This window comes from Trachinotus anak, unplaced genomic scaffold (assembly GCF_046630095.1).
Source record: "Trachinotus anak isolate AG129_WGS33_773 ecotype Australia unplaced genomic scaffold, CSIRO_AGI_Tana_v1 ptg000028l, whole genome shotgun sequence".
Taxonomy (NCBI): domain Eukaryota; kingdom Metazoa; phylum Chordata; class Actinopteri; order Carangiformes; family Carangidae; genus Trachinotus; species Trachinotus anak.
This window is the reverse complement of record NW_027273879.1, coordinates 2,401,621-2,421,412: the sequence shown is the minus strand read 5'-3', so window position 1 is coordinate 2,421,412 and position 19,792 is coordinate 2,401,621. Positions and strand designations below refer to the sequence as shown.

General features: G+C 40.2%; 1 long non-coding RNA gene across 1 annotated transcript in view; it reads right to left on the bottom strand.

Moving 5' to 3' along the window:
* Window positions 1–18,493, bottom strand: part of LOC139611709 (uncharacterized) — a 70,568-nt gene extending 52,075 nt beyond the window's left edge. The window contains exons 1-2 of the long non-coding RNA XR_011686344.1: window positions 18,175–18,493; window positions 9,059–9,131 (exon numbers count right to left, since the gene is read on the bottom strand). This is a non-coding gene — a long non-coding RNA (uncharacterized lncRNA). The remainder of the gene's footprint in view (window positions 1–9,058; window positions 9,132–18,174) is intronic.
* Window positions 18,494–19,792: the final 1,299 nt, after the last annotated feature.

Below are 19,792 nucleotides of genomic sequence, written 5' to 3'. Positions count from 1 at the left end.
CTCCAACCTCTCAGTCCATTCTCCTCTGACCTCTCTCATCACTGAGTTTTTCCCTCCACAGAGCTGCTGCTCACTGGATGTTTTCTGTTTTTGGCTCCACTCAGAGGAAACCTTGGAGGCTGCTGTGTGTGAAAATCCAGAAGATCGGCAGGAGTCACTTTTTAACTGAAACTCCTCACCTCTATCTGCTGCCACATGATTGGTTGACTGGGTAAACGCATGAATAAGCAGGTGTTCCTAATAAAGTGGTCGCTGAGTGTATAAAGCTTGTGCCTAGTTATAGTCAGTGAGCTATGATTGGACAATCCTAAATTATTCTAACTGTCCTTTAAATGAGACAGTGAGGCATCTATACCATTTTATACTGCAGTATATTTTATATTCTGTACTGTACTGCTTCACTTTACTATATATCCTATGCACTATATAACTGTACCAAACCATATATCATGTTATAGTATATTAGTTTTATAATATACTATATACTGTACTATAATATGGTCCACATAACTGAGAAATGTGTCTACAGTTTAGTCTACGATGATGTGCAGGATAAATTCTGAGAAACGTGTCACACAACACTGTTTTTTATGTGATGTAACAGAACCATCAATAATCAAACCGAGCTGGAGCCAATCGATTCTGGACTCTGAGAATGGAGTCAGGAAATCAGTCTTAAACACATCAGTGTGACTCTCTCTACGGACATGCAAACATCCTTCATTTTATTCTGTTTTTATTGTGCTGTAAGCAAAATGAATTGTACTGTATGATGGCGTGACAACGTGGCAACACAAAACACTTGCTGGCCCATCAATCAGCGCTGTGTGGAGGGATGCTGCTGTTCATGGCAAGGTTACAGTAAATCACACAGTGACGGTTTAATCCCGGGGAGAGTGTTACAGGAAGAGAGGGAATTCAATTTCCAAGCAAGCCTGAGCAAAGGTATGCTGATATAATACAGGCAAGGATACACGTGGGGGTTGGGGTGGGGGTGTTTTCTCTGGGGTCTCACACCTTTCATGCTGTTCAGAGAGATTACATTTCAAAAACGCCACAGACAAGACAGACAGGATAATCAATCACGTGAGTGCAAAACACACAGGCACTGGTTGTCTGCTGGCTGCGTCTGTCTGCAGGAGTCATAAATCAATGCTGTGTTGTCACAGGGTCTAACATAAGCAGCAGAGGGGAGGGAAGCAGTGGTACAGTCCAGCTCCACGCTCTGATACGCTCCCGCTTTGGCTCTGCACCGGTGCCAGGCCAAGCGACAGAGGACAGATAATGCCAGGTGATCTACTGTGTGTGTGTCCTTGCAGCCGGCCACAGCGGCAGACAGCAACCTCATTAATGTAACACAGTGGAGATGGCTCATAGGTGACCTCATTATTCTCCTCCCCAATCTCATAGATAACAAAGTGTTGCCTGCATTTGCCCTCTAGAAGTGTGTGTGTGTGTGTGTGTGTGTGTGTGTGTGCGTGTGTGCATGTCGCCTGTTTTCACAGTCATGAATCAGCGCGACTAACCAACGTCACACTGTTTTGATAGCAGCTCTCTCCTGTTTAGCTCAGCAATTATAACGCCCAGGCTCGTACTGCTCCAGTAAATCTCTCATAAAGATTCCAGGGAGCGAGCGTCACAGCTCCGGGAAAACACAGGTAAACAAGAGGTAACAGGGGGGAAGACGCTGTGAAAGAACACGAACACTTGTCTTGTTTTTCAAAATTTTTCAGCCATTACTTTCTCAACAGCTGTTTCTTTAATCAAAACAAATGTTTCCTTTTCTTTTTCACCATTTTCATTTTGTGTGTCCATGTTTTGAGGTATTTCTCTTTTCAGGAACAATGTCCCTGTTCCTCTGGTTAATCCAAAGAAGAGCATGAATTAATCCAACTGCAGAAAAATCTTAATCTCTTAATAAAGGCAGATTGTAAGTAATGGAAAGCCAAAGATAGGTGTTGAGCTATTTTATGACCAGTGTTGATGCTGTGTAGTTTGTTTACCAGAGAACACTGCTGCTCCACACACTAATCCCTGTGAGGTTGAGTCTTCATGCTAATTTTCACATATACTGTACATTACTCCAGTGATAATAAACCATGCCCCCTCATTTCTCCTTTTGTGCAACCTAAATAAACCTGACAGCACTCGTGTCAGCCAGCGTGATTTTTTTTTACATTTGTGAAACAGTCAGTAAAACAGCTCGAGCAAACAATGAGGCCCTATCATTTCCTCTGTCGTCAGTATAGTGCTGACAACTGCTTTAAAGCTCCATCCAGCCTAAAGGTAGATGTCCATGTGTTTGTGATTATAAAGCAGGTCTAGGTTCTATATTAATACTGTGAAAGTATCAAAGCCTCAGTCCACAGAGAAATGCACACAGCCTGTATTCAGAAACTGAGCCTTAAAACCAGCCGCCAGGACTTCTGGAACTTTGTGATGTCACAACAAAGCAGTCGCCACCCTCAGCCTCGCCTCCAAGCCCCGCCCACCTGGACCCACCATCCAACCTTATAGAATCAGTGTTTACCTGATATATCTGATATATTTTTATTCGATCACTCAGAAAGCAGTCAGAAGACTAGAAGAGATGTTTTTTTAACCAACTGCTAAACTAAAAAAAAAAATCCGCACAAATATTGTTTATTAACTATCACTAAATTGCCATAACGATAATGTGACAGTGAACAAAAAATTGTTTCAGTTATTTATTTTAATTTTGATTGATTTCTGTAACATATTTAAAATATTAAATCTAAAAAATCATTACAAATAAAACACAGGTAAACAGGAGGTAAGAGCTATATGATCTTAATGACTGGTTACCACTAGATGTAAGTGAGAATTGCCATTTGGATGAACTGGCCCTTTAAGAACACACAGTAAAACAGCCAAATGTTTTGGTTTTTTTTTTTTTTTTTTTAAATGGGAGACATTCAAGTGCAGAGCTTTCTGGGTAAGTACATGTTTGTGCTGTCAGGGTTGTGATGTGGACAGCTGAGAGCTGTTGTAAGAGGATCTGCTGCTGATGACGGTGATGATAGTGCGGCTTATTGGCCTGTAACTCTGCTGTCTGCTGTAATAGTGGCGCTGACAGATACAGACCACCCACACTCCTCTGGCCAGAACACATTCATCATACTCTTAAGTTTTTTTTTTTCCACCCCAACGTCTCAGCCTGAGGCAAGAAAAATATATACAGAACATGCAATCCACACGTTTCACGTTTGAAGCTAAGGGATGTTATAGATTTGCAGGATGGCCGGAATAATAAAGTATCGTGATTCCAGGGATCTGGTTCATATTGAGGAGTCGGCCACAGCGCAGCAGGCCTGAGTCTTGGTATGAAATGTGGGCAGGAGAAAGGAGTTAGTATCACGCTCATTCCTCTGCTTTCCTCCCTGTTTTCTCTGTATAATTTTAAGTCCAGATTAAATTAGGGTGTATTTCTTTCTGTTGCAGCATATCTGCTCTGTAAATCACACGTCTTGTGTTCTCCTTTGAGGAAAAAAAACAGAAGGGAGAAATCTATTTTTTATATTTTTTGGTTTTAGGATGGGAGACCATGTTTTTGCATTAATCCAAATGTAATTCACATTTTGTGTTTCAGCAAGTTTGTCTATTAACTTGGCATCTACACAAGGAAGTGAGGATGCACACGTTGTTGTGTAGACTGGTATCTGCTAACGTAAAGTGTGAAGGATTGATAGATGTTATTTTCTTCTATAGCAATCTGACAAACATCCCCCACTATTTACATAACAGGGACAGTTGGGTCAGTTTTCCATTCTCTATAATTATGACATGTTACTGTTACAAAACTCATGATGACTTGTTAGAAAGATGTTTGTGTTTAATTATATGTTTATAAAAACATAACAGAGGTTGGGTGTTCAAAACATGTGCAAATGATATTTCTTCATCCAAAACAGTCTTATTTGTTTAGTTTCAGGATTAAACACAGTCCAATTTTTAAATGAATGTGCTTATTATTGTGTAACAGGCTGATAATTCATAATTATACTGTTATTTTAAAAAAAAAAAAAACATGATCATATTACTGGGTTTGGTGAAAAGTTCTTTTAAACTATATTTATAAATCAGCTTCCAGACCCACAGAATTAAAATCTGCAGGTTTAGTGATCAATTGTGACAACAGCAAAAAATTGCCACAGTTGTTACCTCTGCGATCAGCGATTGTCCTTTGTAACCTGATATCTGTGGTTAATGTGGTGATGTCAGTTCATACGACCTCCTTATGAATGTAGACGTTTGTTTCCAACTTTGAGAAACGTACAGTACGCTGAAAACGGCTGAAAATGCATCAGAAATTCCCTCCCTCCGCACCTTTCCAACATCAGAACAGGGGGTTTCCGATTATTTCTGTAATTTTCCAAAACCTGCAATCTGACATTCACTGCCACTTCACGCCATGAAAGGTCAGCAGGGCGGAGGTGAGGAAGAAGCGAGGGTTCGAACGTCTCTTTTAGAAAGTTTCTGTCACTTTTCATGTGAACAACTGAATTCAACACTATCAACATCCTCAAAGAGCTGTTGTTTGGAAATGAGCTCCATTATCCCCATTTTTAAACAATAATGTGTCTTCTGGCTGTTTTATCAGAACTGGATACCAGACTCAAAGATGGCGCCAACACATAATCCAAAAGAGCTTTCAAGCTTCCAGGTTTGCTCCAGTGTTGTACAGCCCAGTGCACATGTTCATTAGTTTCTCCCATTGCCCCTGCCTGTGTGGCGCCGCTCGGCTCATAGACTTTAAGATACTTTTCTAGGCTCTGTAGAAGTGTTACAAATATAAAACCTCCATGATTTAAAAAAAATAATAATAATCATAATAGAAAGCCAAAGTAAAACTAGAACTGCTCGGTTCTGTTCCAGAAGAAAGAAAACCTCATTAAAAATCCCACTGAGATTTGTAACTAAGCTTATAACTAAAATTCCAGCCTTGAGACAGAACCTTTCTCAACAGTATCTTGTGTGACTCGCTTCATATGTTTAGACAGGGACAGTAAATTTTTAAAAAGCGATCTAATATTACATTTACATTTACATTTCGTTGAAGCTTTTATCCGAAATGATTTACAATTGAGCCAACTTGGGGTTCATGTCTTGCCCAAGGACGCTCCGTCACGGGGACACGTGTTGTGGATCAAACTGCCAACCTTACGATCCGTGGACAACCCGCTCTACCACCTGAGCCATAGCCGTCCCAATATTGCCATTTCTTCAGTATTTATGTTTTTCGTGGCCCTTAACGAACACCTTTATTTTTGTAATTTTTAGGCTAAACATCACAGTTCATCCGCAGAGGTGAGTCCATGAGCAAGTCGACAGGTAGCGGTTAGCTCAGACACGAGTTTTACAATGACTGCCACGCTGACATCACATCATGACCTCAGCTCTCTGTCCAAACAACAATAACTGACTTTTTTGCAGTTGGAGGTGTCCTGTCCCCAGTTTTACAGACGTCTCTGGTCAATGAGGAAGATCCCATACTGCAGAGACTGTCCACTACTAGCGGGCTCTCTCAAAACTCCAGTGGTCTCCCCTCTCTCTTTGACAGTCGGCATGACACCCAGCTTTCCTTATAAACTACTACGACTACTTTTGATTTCCAACATGGTGGACAACAAGTCCAACAAGTTGTAGTTTCACAGACCACTTTTCTGGTGTGTCCTGGCTCTTTAATCTGTCTGTGATTTTGTACATTCTGGGTTTGATAAGCTGGTTGTCTCCTTGGCCCGTGGGAGTTGCTGGAGAGCCAGTAATTCAATGCACAGTCCATATTTGTTCAGCAATCAGAGCATGATGCATTCACTTCCCTTCTCTCTTGACCAGGACGTCACTGCTTCACTGACTCAGAGCCCTTCAGGATGTGATGTCGCAGCCTCATATGAACAACAAAGCAAAGGCCGCTGAATGGGCTGATTCATCTCATCTCTGCAGAGAGATTCCTGCCATGTCTGCTGCGCTCCATCTCTCATGTCTTTCATCCTCCGTCTCCCTCCCTCATGACAGTGATTAATGACCCTCAGCTGCCGTGTGCTTCCTCGCTGACACTCCCATCTTTCTTTTTCCCCTCTTTTCGCTCTGTCTCACAAGAAGAAGGATTAAAGTGGGAGAGTATAGCCAAAAAAAACGATTGATGCCACATGTTCTCAGAGGTGGGGAAGAAAGTGGAAAAACCCTGATATTGGTCAACACGGAGAAAGGAGGAAAACCGGGTTATTCCCAAGTATATAAGTAAATGTCCATACTTCATAGTGTCAGTGCCAGGACAACAGGAGGAATGTTCCTGGGTTGTGTTAAGGGTGTGTGAGGATAAACAGGTGAGCCTGAGCACTGCATCAGTCCTAATACTGCATGTCACACAGTATCAGGGTCAGAGGTCGTCGGGAGGGAAAGGAAAGAAGAGCAGAACTCATTGAGGGAGGAAGGACAAATCAATCACTCCACACTTGCACAGTGCAAAACTATTTGAACACATAAAACCCACATATTGTTCATATTGTGCTCATATTCATATACAGCACATCTCCACAGCGACAGTCCGTCAGCGTCTGACCCGTTAACTCTCAAACACGAGGTTCCTCACAGGATGTTTAGGTGATGAGAGATCTCTCGCCCTCTGTGTCACTTCCTGTTTCTCTGACACTTTTTTTTTTTTTTCCCCTGACATCTGTCGCTCCGTGTGTCAGGCAGGAGTGTCCGTCCTCACTCGGCATCCTGACAGCTGACAGACAGCAGGGCGGAGGGCGGAGAGGACGCAGCTAATGCACTTCTCTCACTCTGTTTTATCTCTTCCCATCCATTCTGTCCCCGGAGGACAAAACTTGACTCAGTCAGACACTGTCTGCTCTGCTTACAGCTAAACACACAGCACTCATGTGAGTTTGCACCACTGTTTAAGGTTGTTATGTTTACATTTATATGGCTGACACCAGGGGTGTTTGATATTGACAAAAATTGATATCACGATATTTTTTGCCATTTTCCCTATAATGATAATTTGTCGATATTTTAATAATCACAAAAAGTGTTAAGTCTTATTTTGTTCCTGCTTGCTCTGGTGAATAGAATATTTACTGTTGCTTACTAATGGTACTTGAGAAACAGCACACAACAACACATCAACAACAACGCTTGAAGAAGAGCAGGTCTTGTTGAATTTATTCAAAACTGACAATAACTGTAAAAACAATAATTTGCCAATTTACCAAACGACTTTAAAATTTGCTGCTGCGGTTGTTGTTTTGCTGTCACAGCTAACGTGAATTTTACCGGACTCCCGAAGCTTTTCATATTCCTCGTACTGAGCCTGGTGGTTAGTCCAGAGATGGTGAAATTAACTTCTGCCTGTACTCTGCAGCTCTCTGGAGCCTGAATACGCATACGAACTAGTACAATTCACAAAGCCACGACGTAATCAATACGTGTCCTGCTATTTTACATTGGTAATTGCAAAGTGAGAGAAATATTCGATAATGCCAGCTGCCTCATTGTTAAAACAACAATTTCGATATTATTTTAAACGATATATATCGCACACCCCTAGCTGACAGTCAGTTTGGCAACATATTAGAGCTGCTATCAGAAATGACCCTGATACTGACCTGATCAGATACCACTTCATTTATGAATAAATGTTATAGTTTCACACCTGGATAAAAATTGATGTTGTAGAACAGCTGAGAACTGATTTCCAGCGAGCAGAGTAACATTAGCCGTTAGCAAAATGTCACCAATTCTGCATCATGTTACAGTGGAAAGTCCCAAAAGTAAAAAGGCAACGTTACAGGATGGGTGGCTTTAATTTCAAGTGTTAGGACAGCGAGGAATTGTTATTCATTCATTATTTGATTGACAGTCAAATTAGATAGTAAAAGAGAGATGCTGTGGCATTCATGTGTTTGTTCATATTTTACAAAGGGTTTAACCTCAGCCATGCCACACAACAATGGTAGCAATCATATCACATTTATACAGGGTTATTAGTAAACAGCTGTTACATCTTATTTTAATGTTTTGGTATCAGAGCTGTACTCGGTATTAGCCAATACACAAGTTCAGGTTTCGGAATCAGTATCAGGAAGGAAAAAAATAATATGGGAGCATCTCTACAACATATAAAAGCTGAGAGGATGGAGGAAGGTGAAATCTTTTGTTAGTGTTAGACACTGGAGCGCAGCACTCAGCTATTTCCTGGAAGAAGTACGAATAAGATTAGTTTGTACAGTTTTGTCCAGCATTATGTCTGTGTATAGGCTCTGGGGTACAGTCAGTATTCTTCAGTAAACGCTGCCACAGTTGGGAGGCTCAACATACATAATATACCTCAGAGTCTTGTCTCAGAATTCAGCTTAACCGAACATTCAAACACATACAAGCTAATTTTGAGGTAATTAAGGTGATTAATATGCTAACAAGAATCTGTGAGAATAAAAAAAAAAATAGTGTCCTGTTCAACAAGAGGATGAAGAGGAGTGTTAAGACTGGGTGCTACTGTTAGCACCTGCCTGTTTTCCAACATACACAAATACAGACTAATCATGAATTAATCATTGAAAGGAGCGGAGAGATAAGGCGGCTGAAACAGACTGTGACCTCGGGATTATGTCAATCAGTGTGAACAAGCTGTTTTGGGAGAAAAGGGATTCAGAAAAGATTAACCCCCCCCCCCCCGGTCACTCCTGCATGTCCACTGAGATAGTATCATAAGGTTTGATGCCATTCACAAACCGTTTTCTCAAGTATTTCGATCGACTCCTGTCCAGGTTTTCACAGCTCGTCATCATTTTCTGACTTGTATCAAACCTACCCCTTGTTTCTGTCTGCTACCCACTCTCCCTGACCCTTCATTTTCTCTCAGCTGTTCAAACACAACTCTTCTATTTATATGCATTAGCCTGAGAATATATTTACTCATGTCCATTGAAGCGGTCCGGTATGAAAGAGCATCAGTTTAGCTTGTCAAATTACCCGGTGCTGCCTGTGCTGCCTGCTAATGACAGATAATTGAGCCGCTGGCAGGTTTGCCCACCTGGTTTCACGTCCAGATCCAAGTCCCACATCATATTGCTGCAACTGTGGGGTCATCTCAGGCGGCAGAGTCACTGCAAAAGCAAAGATGATGAATGTGTGTCAGTAAGGTGAAGATAGCTTAAGTTTGTGGCTCTTAATTAGAATTAGATTTCATACACAGAGCTAAACACATGTTCCTCTGAAAAAAACCTTCCCAGTGATTTTTGGAGGTATTTCCAGGATCCTCAGAGACAATACAACACAACAGAATCAATTGCCAACCTGTTTTCCAATGTAGCCTGAAATTAATGACTGTCCTTTCTCATTTTAAAACGTATTTAGCACAAAAAAACAAAATAATAGAAAGCAACATCGATACAGACCAATGAGTGATGACGAAATGTTTTCATTTTGGTTCATGTCGTACAAGTTTAAGATCAAGATCATACTTTATTGTCCTTCAGGGAAATCAGATTTACTGCCACACTGAAGTTTAAATGTCAAACATACGAATAAACACTTAAAATGTCCTTATACATTTTAATTAAATCTTATAAATGATAAATATGAGGACTTAAATTGAAATGTTGCCATATTGAGTGTTTAAATGACAGTCTGGGTTTTTTAAAGCTCACCTACTATTAATTTTTCAGAGGGAGTAGCTCACAGTAGCTCTGTGACTTGAATGTAATGAAAACACATGAGAGGCACAAACTGAGGTGAGGTATGCAGGAGTCTGTGTCTCTGTAGTTTATGCATTTTCTGTCCCTCTTACATTTTTACGGTGCAGCTGCAGCCAGTTAACTGATGTATTCTCAGCTTTCCACCTACACCAGTGTGGGCAGCAAAGGCCAATTTATGGTTAGCTTGCTCAATACATCCAGAATAATTTAATTCATCGCCAACAACCTGTGAAAAAGTTTAATGGCGGTATAGACCAAAAAGAATTAGTGATACCAAAGGAGATTAGGGAGGCATTAGGATCTGGGAGGCTCGGCCGCGGTGCTTAACGACTCCTCTGTCCTGAGCAAATCAGTTTTACAAAGCAAAGCTGCTCTCAGCAGAATTACAGCCACTGTTAGCCACTCTTATTGCCTGCCCCCATTAACTGGGTCCTACCTGAAGAGGGATCGCTGGAATAACAGCATTAATTCAGACTGCTGTCTAACAAGTTCCTGGGAGAAGTTCCCCTGCAGTAAAAAATGGCTTCATTTTTTTCCTCATATTTACAGAAATGTGAAATATTTTTCTTTTGCTATGCCAGCTGTGTGGCACTGGCTCGGCCCCCCAGTTTGGTCCAACATTAACAACATATAACGAAAAGAGGTCACAAGCCAAAGGTTTGGAGCCACTGGTTTAAACTTTACAGGTCCGATAGTTTACAATTTTTCAGTGTTTAATTTTAATGTTTTATTTGAAGTGTTGATATCCATAAGAAGATATGTGTGTATGTAATTTTACATCTCCTCTCTCATAACAAGAAGTCGAGCCAATCAGAAGAGTCTCTGAGCTTCTCTTCTGATTGGCTGACTGTTTCTGAGTGACTAAATAAAAATATACCAAATTTTAGGTAAACCCTCAGAGAAACCAAATCCTGCAAGGTTGGGTGGTGGGTCCAGGTGGGCAGGGCTGGGGGCATGGCTGAGAGCTGTGACCTCTCTTTTGTGACATCACAAAGTTCCAGAAGGACTGACGGCTGGTTTTAAGGCTCAGTGTCTGAATACAGGCTGTGTGCATTTCTCTGTGGACTGAGGCTTTGATACTTTCACAGTATTAATATAGAACCTAGACCTGCTTTATAATCACAAACACATGGACATCTACCTTTAAACAATATGGGACCTTTAAGAATACGTTCTATTTAATATGTTTATCCAATGTTTTGTCTCTAAAATCTGTAAACTAACCAATAACTAATAATAATTGGTTATGCTTTTTTAATGGGTCCATAAATTCCATTGTATTTCCAAATAACCTCCCAAGAAGCTTCCTGAAAAACCCCACAGAATTTGGTAGTAATTGTAGGTGGAATACAGAATGATAAGTTGGTACATTTCCTTAATTTCTAAATGCAGGTGCAGCAGGTGTAGTTACACATGTGAAGTGTGTCTACAAACAAACACACAATTCAGTTTGTATGGAGAATTAAGTCACCAATAATATAAATGAATAATAAAGGTTTAAATAAATTTGTCTTAGTGTCAATAATCTCCATGTAATTAGCACCAAACTACATGAGTCTTTTCAGGAAACTTTCAAGAAATTATGGAAAGGAAAATAAAGAGTTGCAGATATATTTAGCAGAGTAAAAAGTACAATATTTTCTGCTGAAATGTAGTTGAGTACAAGTATAAGGTAACTAATCTTGTAAAGTATATTGAAATTGTACTTGAGTTAATGTACTTTGTTACACTCCACCACTGGATATGTCCCTTTCTGTTTGTTTCAGCTTCCTTAAAGGGCTGACAAGTTCAGTTTCCTCACATCAAACCAGGCTGCAAAGACGTGCTGACGTGAAAGAAATACAGTGTAGAGTAATGGAGGAGGAGGAGGGGGGAGATGTGGTGAGAGAAAAGAGCAGGGGGTGAGGGAGGGGCAGAGGGGAAGGGCTCGTATTGATCATCCGCCAGGTGTGATGGATAGCGCAATAAGTGGCAGCGGCCAGCGGAGGAGAGGAGAGAGTGATTTCTGCTTTTCAAAGTCCTGATGAATGAGAGCGTCGGGAGGGAGGCCGGCGTCCAGAGCCCGGCACATGATGGACTGCTGTGTCAGACGGAGAGAAAGTGAAGGAGAAGAGAGAGCGGAGGAGAACTGAGGGAAGACAAGGGCTGTTTACAGACAGAGAGGAAGAGGGTGAACTGAGGGATAGATGGATGGGGGAGGGGGGCATCGAGGAGAATCTAAGGAGGAAGGTAAATGCAGGTTTTAAGGAAGAGGGTGAATAAAGTGCAAAGAGAAAAGGAGGCGACTGAGAGAGAGATGAGGGCAGGAGGCGACAGCACAGGGAGTTCATCTTTATTAATGGCCAAAGAGCAGAGAGGGAGTTATTAAAAAGGAAAAGGATGAATGAAAGAATGAGTGTGAACGAGGGGAAGGAGGGGTGACGAAGGGAGATGCGATATGCGCCCCCTCCCGGCGCTCTGAAATCCAATAATAACACTGAGGAATGGGCCAGCTGGTGGACAGAGGGGAGGAGGAGGAGGAGGAGGCAGCCGCTGAAGACCAGGCAGGGGCAGCAGAGAGACTCACACACTGATAAATACATGAAGCTAGTTGTCATCATGTCTTTGATAATATTTGATTGTGTCATACTAAACATCTGGCCCACTCCTGATGGGATCACAAACTACTGCTATTTAAAAGAAAACATTCCTCCTCTGGTAATACACATGCAGAAAAACCAGACCAAAAAGTTCTGTATTCTTTCAAATAACGTATTTATATGGAAAAATTTCCAAATTAACTATTCCCAGAAAATAACTGCTACATATCTACATCTATCTTATCCTCATAAACACCTTTTCAGTCTTTGTGCATCAGGGAAAAAGAAGTAAAAAGACAACAGAGGACCAGATAGTGTTAGTAGAGCAGAAAAAGCCAAACTACAACAAATCAACAGCAGTGAAGAATCATAAATGATCAATGTTGAGTCTGTAGATAAATAATCCTTTAACTAAATAACTAACCTGAGACTTCATGTGTCTAATTCCTCTCATATATATTATTAAACAGTCGCATTGTAAGGCTGTATTTAGTTGGAGTTGTGCCTTGAGCTAATTACTGATGAGAAATGCTAAACTGCTGATGTTCAGTGGAGATTATGTTTACCATGTTCATCATCTGAATTTAGGGTGTAGGCTAAGATTTGCTAATTAGCACTAAACAAAGTGCTGAAGAGGTTTATGAAAATTGGTCATTAGCTTTGCAGATATTCAGTGATAAACCAAAGTATTGAAGAAACTGAAATTCTGACCTGATATTGGTGCCAGATGAAAGGTTACAGGATCACGAAACTCAATAGGATTCATCCTCTGGAGACCATGAATATTTGTAACAAATATCATTGCAATCCCTTAAATATTTTGTGAGGTATTTCAATCTGAAAGTGGTGGTGAAAGTAAGCCACGCCTAAATTTATGTTATTATTTAAAATTGTATTTTATTATATGGGATCATCCACAGATTAATCAATAAAGAAGCTGATCAGTTACTGCACCACTAAAGCTCATCGTTTGGTCCAACCAGCCGCTGTCTTTTCTCACAGGTGATTTTTGGGGAGGTGAAGCCAATAGGTAAACTTATTTAAAAGAAAAAAACTTTATTGTTGTTATTCTTCAGTTGTAGAGCAGGACGTCTCCACAGCGCTACGTTTAAGATTAGATCGTGGCTTCAGATAAATATTGATAAACACTCCATCACTGTACATTTTTTCTGTATTACACCAACACCACCTTAAAAAAGAGCAGCCACTGCCTCAACAAAACCACAGAAAAGTTTCATAATGCTGTTGTCACTAAAGGATCAAGATCAGATCCTTTGGTGGAAAACAAATGAAACATGTTGTCAGTGAACATCTCACTGATTCATTCAGTGTCACTGTGATTTTTGTGACTTGCCAGATGTTAATTAGCGTTTCCTTATGATGTTAAACAAAACATAATCCAGTCTGAATTATATCTCCTTTAAGATATATTTATGTTGCAGATTAGCTGTATATAAATGTACTTTCTGGGACACTGGGTTGTAAAAGTGGCAGGTAAAATAGGGAAAGGGTATTTTCTGTTCATCACAGCTCCACCTCCAGTCTCAGAGTCTTCAAAACTGCGGGACAGACCACGAGACAGTAACACCAGAGAGCCGACAGCCCTGACGCACGTGACTCAGACAACCCGGTCTCACACTGCACCGGTGATTCATCACGGTCTCTAAAGTCAAGCCGAGTACAACCTGCCAACAGAGACAACACCATGTGCCACAGCTCCAGTCTCACCTGATATCCTGCACACACTGTTGCCTTTACTGTCACTTTACATTACATGTTGTTTTGTTTATATGGTGCAGGAAAGCGCACTGGAACTCACTCTCAGTCTGAAAAGAAACTAACAGTGGTATTTATTCATGCGTATCTGTCTAAAATGAAAAACACAACAGGTTTTGCAGCTGTATTCCCTCATGGTCTAATGGTCTATGGAGGCTGCTAAACATGATGATCTTTTCCATGTTCACTTGCTTAACACTGGTGGAAAGTATGAGTCTAGAGAGAAGCTCATGAAAATGTAGATGTATTTAGTAGCTGAGAATCTCTCAGTGTGACATCATTCTTTTGATGTGGTAATAGTGAAGATTAATACAGCGGTACATATCTAATGGCTTCCACGACAACAAGTTACATCACCAATAGGCTTTTAAAAACCCATTTTAAAGACTGTTTTAGGATAAATGTTCCCCTTAAGTCTCGCTCCTCAGCACAGAGAAAATTTAGCGTCCTGCTCTGCCGGTCTTTATGTTTCTGTATCCACGGGACATCATCCATTATGGCTGTGATTTCCAGCCTTCAGGACCCTCGAACGCCTCATAAATCACTGTTTGGATCTCATTCTAGACTGAAATGACACCAAAGTATTTTATTTTAGTCTGACTACCTTTCCAACACTGCAGCGCTGCACTGTTGATGGTGAACGGCGAGTTTCAGATCGCAGCCCTGCTATCTAGGAATACTGTCAACGTCACCCGATGCTATTCAGCTGCAGGAACATATATGAACTGACCAGTTGTGTGGATGGTTTGTGCCTTTGTGTTGACGCCATTGTTCTCCATGTTGACTCCATCTTTGCACAGCTGCAGAGTGCAAACAGAATCTATCAAAGAGGCACAGATGACGCGTGACTACAGTGTCCTCAACGGTCTTTTTAAGTCTAACGGTCCACATCTAGTCAGCCTTGTGCATTGTGCAGTGTAGTTAAAGCTGCTTTAATCAATATTTGCATGCTAACAATGGCATCGAACAGCAAACATCTAAAGTTAGACTCAGTGGAGCATTTAGCAACCAGATATTTCTCTCAGGAGCTGGTGGAGACCAAAACAGAGCTAAAAGAACGGGGACATACTGGAATTTATCAAGGCAACAGAAAAACATGGAGGAGGTTTGGAGATTGTAATGACTCCAGGGAATTTAGGAATAAAGGCCTGGTTCTCTCTGCCACTCAGGTAAATAAAAGTCCTGGCCACTGTTTGAAGAATTTTTCTAAATTACTGAATTTGCATTTTTATGACCATTTTTATGACTATGTTGTAGGACTGAACGATATGCAAAAAAAAAAAAAAAAAATCCTATTGCGATTGCAATATGATCATTTTTATATTTCACATTTACTGAAAAAAATCTATAAAAATGATGATGATGGGATGTTTGTTGGGGTCCTTTATGTCTGGAGAATAAGCTTTGCAGGCTGGGGGCATCTCTGCAGCACCACAATGCTTCATTTACATTATGTTATGACACATTACATAACTTTATAACTTTATAACAAATAACTGCAGCTCCTGCGAGTACGATATTGCACTTGGACATATTATGATATCAACATTTCGATTAATTGTGGAGGAGTGTGGGGTTACACGAAAGACCGTCCTCATAAACCACAGTGTCTGCAGCTCCGGCCTCAGAGATAAACACCCAAAGCAACAAATGCAGAAGCAGCAGTGAAAACCACAGACACCCACACACAGCCACTGATACGCCTGTGCACAGTCAAACAGGCTGATGAGGTGTTATGTTTGGGATCCGGGGGCCCATGCATCACCTCTTGTGGGACAAGTAAGGTGACTCCTGGCAGCCCAACAGGAAGTGGCACCACATATATCTCTTAATAGAGTCATTCAAGGCTCCTCCCTCCCTCCTCTCTGTTATTTCTCTCTCTGTTTAACACACACACACACAAACTGGCAAACGGCTCATTCGTCTAGTTTTCTAAAGACAGATTAGCTGCTCAAGCACCGTGGCAACTACTCATCTACCATCATTACCTAAGCATGTTTTACTGCCGTCACATATTTACCGGCCCAGCAGCACCACTCGAGCCTGTCCAAGACTATTACCCACAGGCAGACGTGGAAGTCCATTCACTCAAGTACGAACCTGATGCACTTTCATGTTGCTTTCTACTGCTACTGCACCACATTTAAGAGGGAAATTGTACTTTTTATATGAAATACATTTATGTGACAGCCACAGCTACTAGGTACTTTACAAATTAAGATTTTACGTACAAATTATATGATTTTTTTTATAGATAAACTAACCAACAGTATTTCTCTTCTCTTCTTCTGTCTGTGGATGCTAGTGCCTAAGTTGCTTAGTCAGCAAAACTAATGACTGTATCAAACAAATACTGGTCTTGAAATTATTAGCAACTTATGAGCTACAAATATTATGAAACATTATGAAATATGAAATTAGAAATTGATAAGTGCTATCATTGTGTTGGTTTCACCCTGGATATATGTAAATAAAATATTTAATGTATTTTTGTCAAAAGATGTGTTCAAACGATATTTATAAAAAACATTTATGCTTATATATTTAATAGCACAATTGTCATCTTAACTTTCAGCCATTAACTGTGGGTCTATGAAGTTTACATGGGCGTCATTAGGCACTAAATGGAGGAGTGTAAAAAGTTTGTTTTGTCCACACAGTTGTTTTATTTGGCTGGAGAAACAGTCAGTCATTAGATACACAAAAAATTTGCTCCACCTCAACCTCATACTAATTCTTCTGTAGTTTTACTGAAGCAGGATTTTGAATGCAGGACTTTCACTTTAATAAAAATGAAATATTTTGAAACTGTGGCACTTTTACCAAAGGAGCTGAAGGATCTGAATACATCCTCCCACACTGTCCACAGGGTGACCTTTGTCATTTCCACCCACTATAAATAAAATAACGAAGGAGTCAGTGGTGGCCGACGGTGGGACAAGAGTGCAGAAAAAATGTGGATCTACATGTTAAAAGATTGCAATAGTCAGCTGAGCGAGGGATGAGAGGTGAGGAGGAAGAAGGGAGAATGAAAACGAAGGAGGAGCTGAAGCCAGACAAGCTCATTAAAGAGAGGGCAGCAGTGTGACAAATGATGCATAGAGCTGGCAGCATTGATCCCCCCCTCCTCCTAACTCCCCCTCTCCCATAGGGAGGATGTCTGGGCAATGGAGGTGCATGGAAAAGTGTGTGTGTGTGTGTGTGTGCAGGACTGAGAAATACTCAGGTGCCACGGCTCTAATGGAGAGGCCAGGGCCGCCAGCCTGTTGACAGATGACTTGTCAGTGGAGAAGGAGGAGAAAGGGAGGAGAGGAGAAAGAAAAAGAGGAGAGGTAGTGATTAGATAGTTGTGCTAATGCTTGACCTCCTCTACCCCGGTGTCTGTCCTTCATGGAGGCTGAAGAAGGGGGCGAACAAGAGGGGGCAAAGGAAAGGGGGAGAGGATAGAGTGATAAAAAAAGGAAAGAAAAACTGGGAGGAGAAATGCTGAGGTGGATTTTGCAGGAGGAGAAATTTGGCCCCACATCAGCACATTGTTCAGGGATTTGTTTATGTGACATATTAAATCTGAACAATATGAATAAATATCATATGCCTCTGTTGTTTAAAGCTTCTTGAGTAATGTCTGTGTGAGTACATGTACATTTACCCAAGTACTGTACTTAAAGAGCTTGGAGACTGGATTTTTTTTAACTAAAATTACACTTAAAGTTTTCTGGAAATGATAATTTGGGAAATTAATGCACAATTCTATAAGTTGTACAAAACATAAAGTCAGAAATTCAGAGGAAAAACAGGTTATTTTTCAGAAATGCACTTTTGAGGTAAGTAAGTTTTTACTCCATCACATTTGTTTTACAGATGAAGTTACTAACTACTTTTCACATTAAGATAACACATAACACATAATTTTACATACTAACATGTGACTGTGATGTAACTATCTTAAATAATAAATATTCCCATTGTCATGTAGCTAACTTTGAAACCAAATTGCCAATTTGTGTCAAAACCAGTACTCCGTCTCCGACTCATAACTCGGTCAAATCTCAACACACATACATGTAACACATATTTTCAGATTAACTGTGACTTACAATTTCTGAAGATATAATTGTCTCCGATGTCCATCGTGAAGAAACGTCCATAAATCCACTTAGAAATCGTACTAAAAAAAGACGTTCCTTATTACTCCAGAACTAGCTTGAGAATCATCACGTTTTTAAGTTTTCTTTGGTATAAAACTAATCCAGTAACAGTTGTCTATACATCCATGGGTACGTTGCAAACCTAAACTGCTAATTGCTAATTCTGCATACTTTTCTTCTTCTTTTTCTTTGTGTGTTTCTTGGCAGATTGCAAACCAAATCGGCATACTTTTAACGGGGTCAATTTGCCAAAAATAGCCACTTGTCCCTGACATTAGCCCATACTTCCTGATTGCATCACCCAAAGCATAATGGGAAATTTGAAGCATGATTATCCCCAAATTGAGGTAAGACATAAAAAACACTTGAAATTACAAAATCAATTAACATTAAGGTTCTTTTCATGTTATTCACACAATTTTGTATGAATTTACAAGAAAAATCCATTCAGGTCAATGGCCATTTATTATTGGACGCTGACCTGCACATGGTCAACAGTCACAAGGTCCATTTTTCTGCAGAAGGGGGACATGTATTTTTATACTTTAAGTATATTTTGTTGATAATACTCATGTATTTAATGTTTTCATGCAGGATTTTACTTGTGGCATCGGGTGGTGTTGCAATGTTTACTTAAGAATATGAATACTTCCTTCACCACTGATTTACTAGGTTGCATTATACTGTGAGGTATACCTAAGCTGCAGCCTAAAAAATGTGTGAGGAGATGTACCAGGCACGCTGCCACTGGGTTTGTGGTTGGCTAAGAGAAGAGCGAAGCAGGCTCACTGTTGGCAGCATGAAGCAGGCAGCTGCTGCAAGTAACATCCAATTTCTGTAGAGAATCTTAATCTTATCAAAAATCTGGTGCTTTACTGTAACAACACTGGAGCTTAGGATGGACAATAAAGTCATGAGGTATAATATCACTACTGCCACCTCCCATCACCATCTCATGGTCCCTCTGATTTTGTCTTACAACCCCAGGTTGGGAACTATATATAAATGATGGTTGAAAGTACATTTACTCAAGTACTGCATTTCAGTAGGCTATAATTTTGAAGTGCTTACTTTGCTAACTCGAGTATTTCCATTTTCTGCAGCTACTTCTACCCTACTACATTTCACAGGGAAATAATGCACTGTTTACTCCACAAGATTTATTCATAATTTAAGTCGCTTTCAAGATTGAGATTAATAAAACATAACATAATCAATAAATAGATTATGGCATATTATTATGGATACAACTTTATTGATCTCTTGATGAAATTCACATGGTATCCAGCAGGGTATGTCACCTCAGATGCATCAATAATTACAATATAATATTATAATATACTTGACTCTGAAATAGAACATTCTGCACAAGTATTATTATTTTTTTGTACTTTAAGTATATTTTGATGCTTGTGATTTTGTACTTGAGAAGAAATCAAATGCAGAGTTTTCAGTCATAACAAAATATTTCTAAACTGTAGTATTGCTACTTTTACAGTATATGAACTGCTTTGTTAAATGTCAAATATAATAATAAATCAGTCACAGGGGACACTTTCTTCATAGT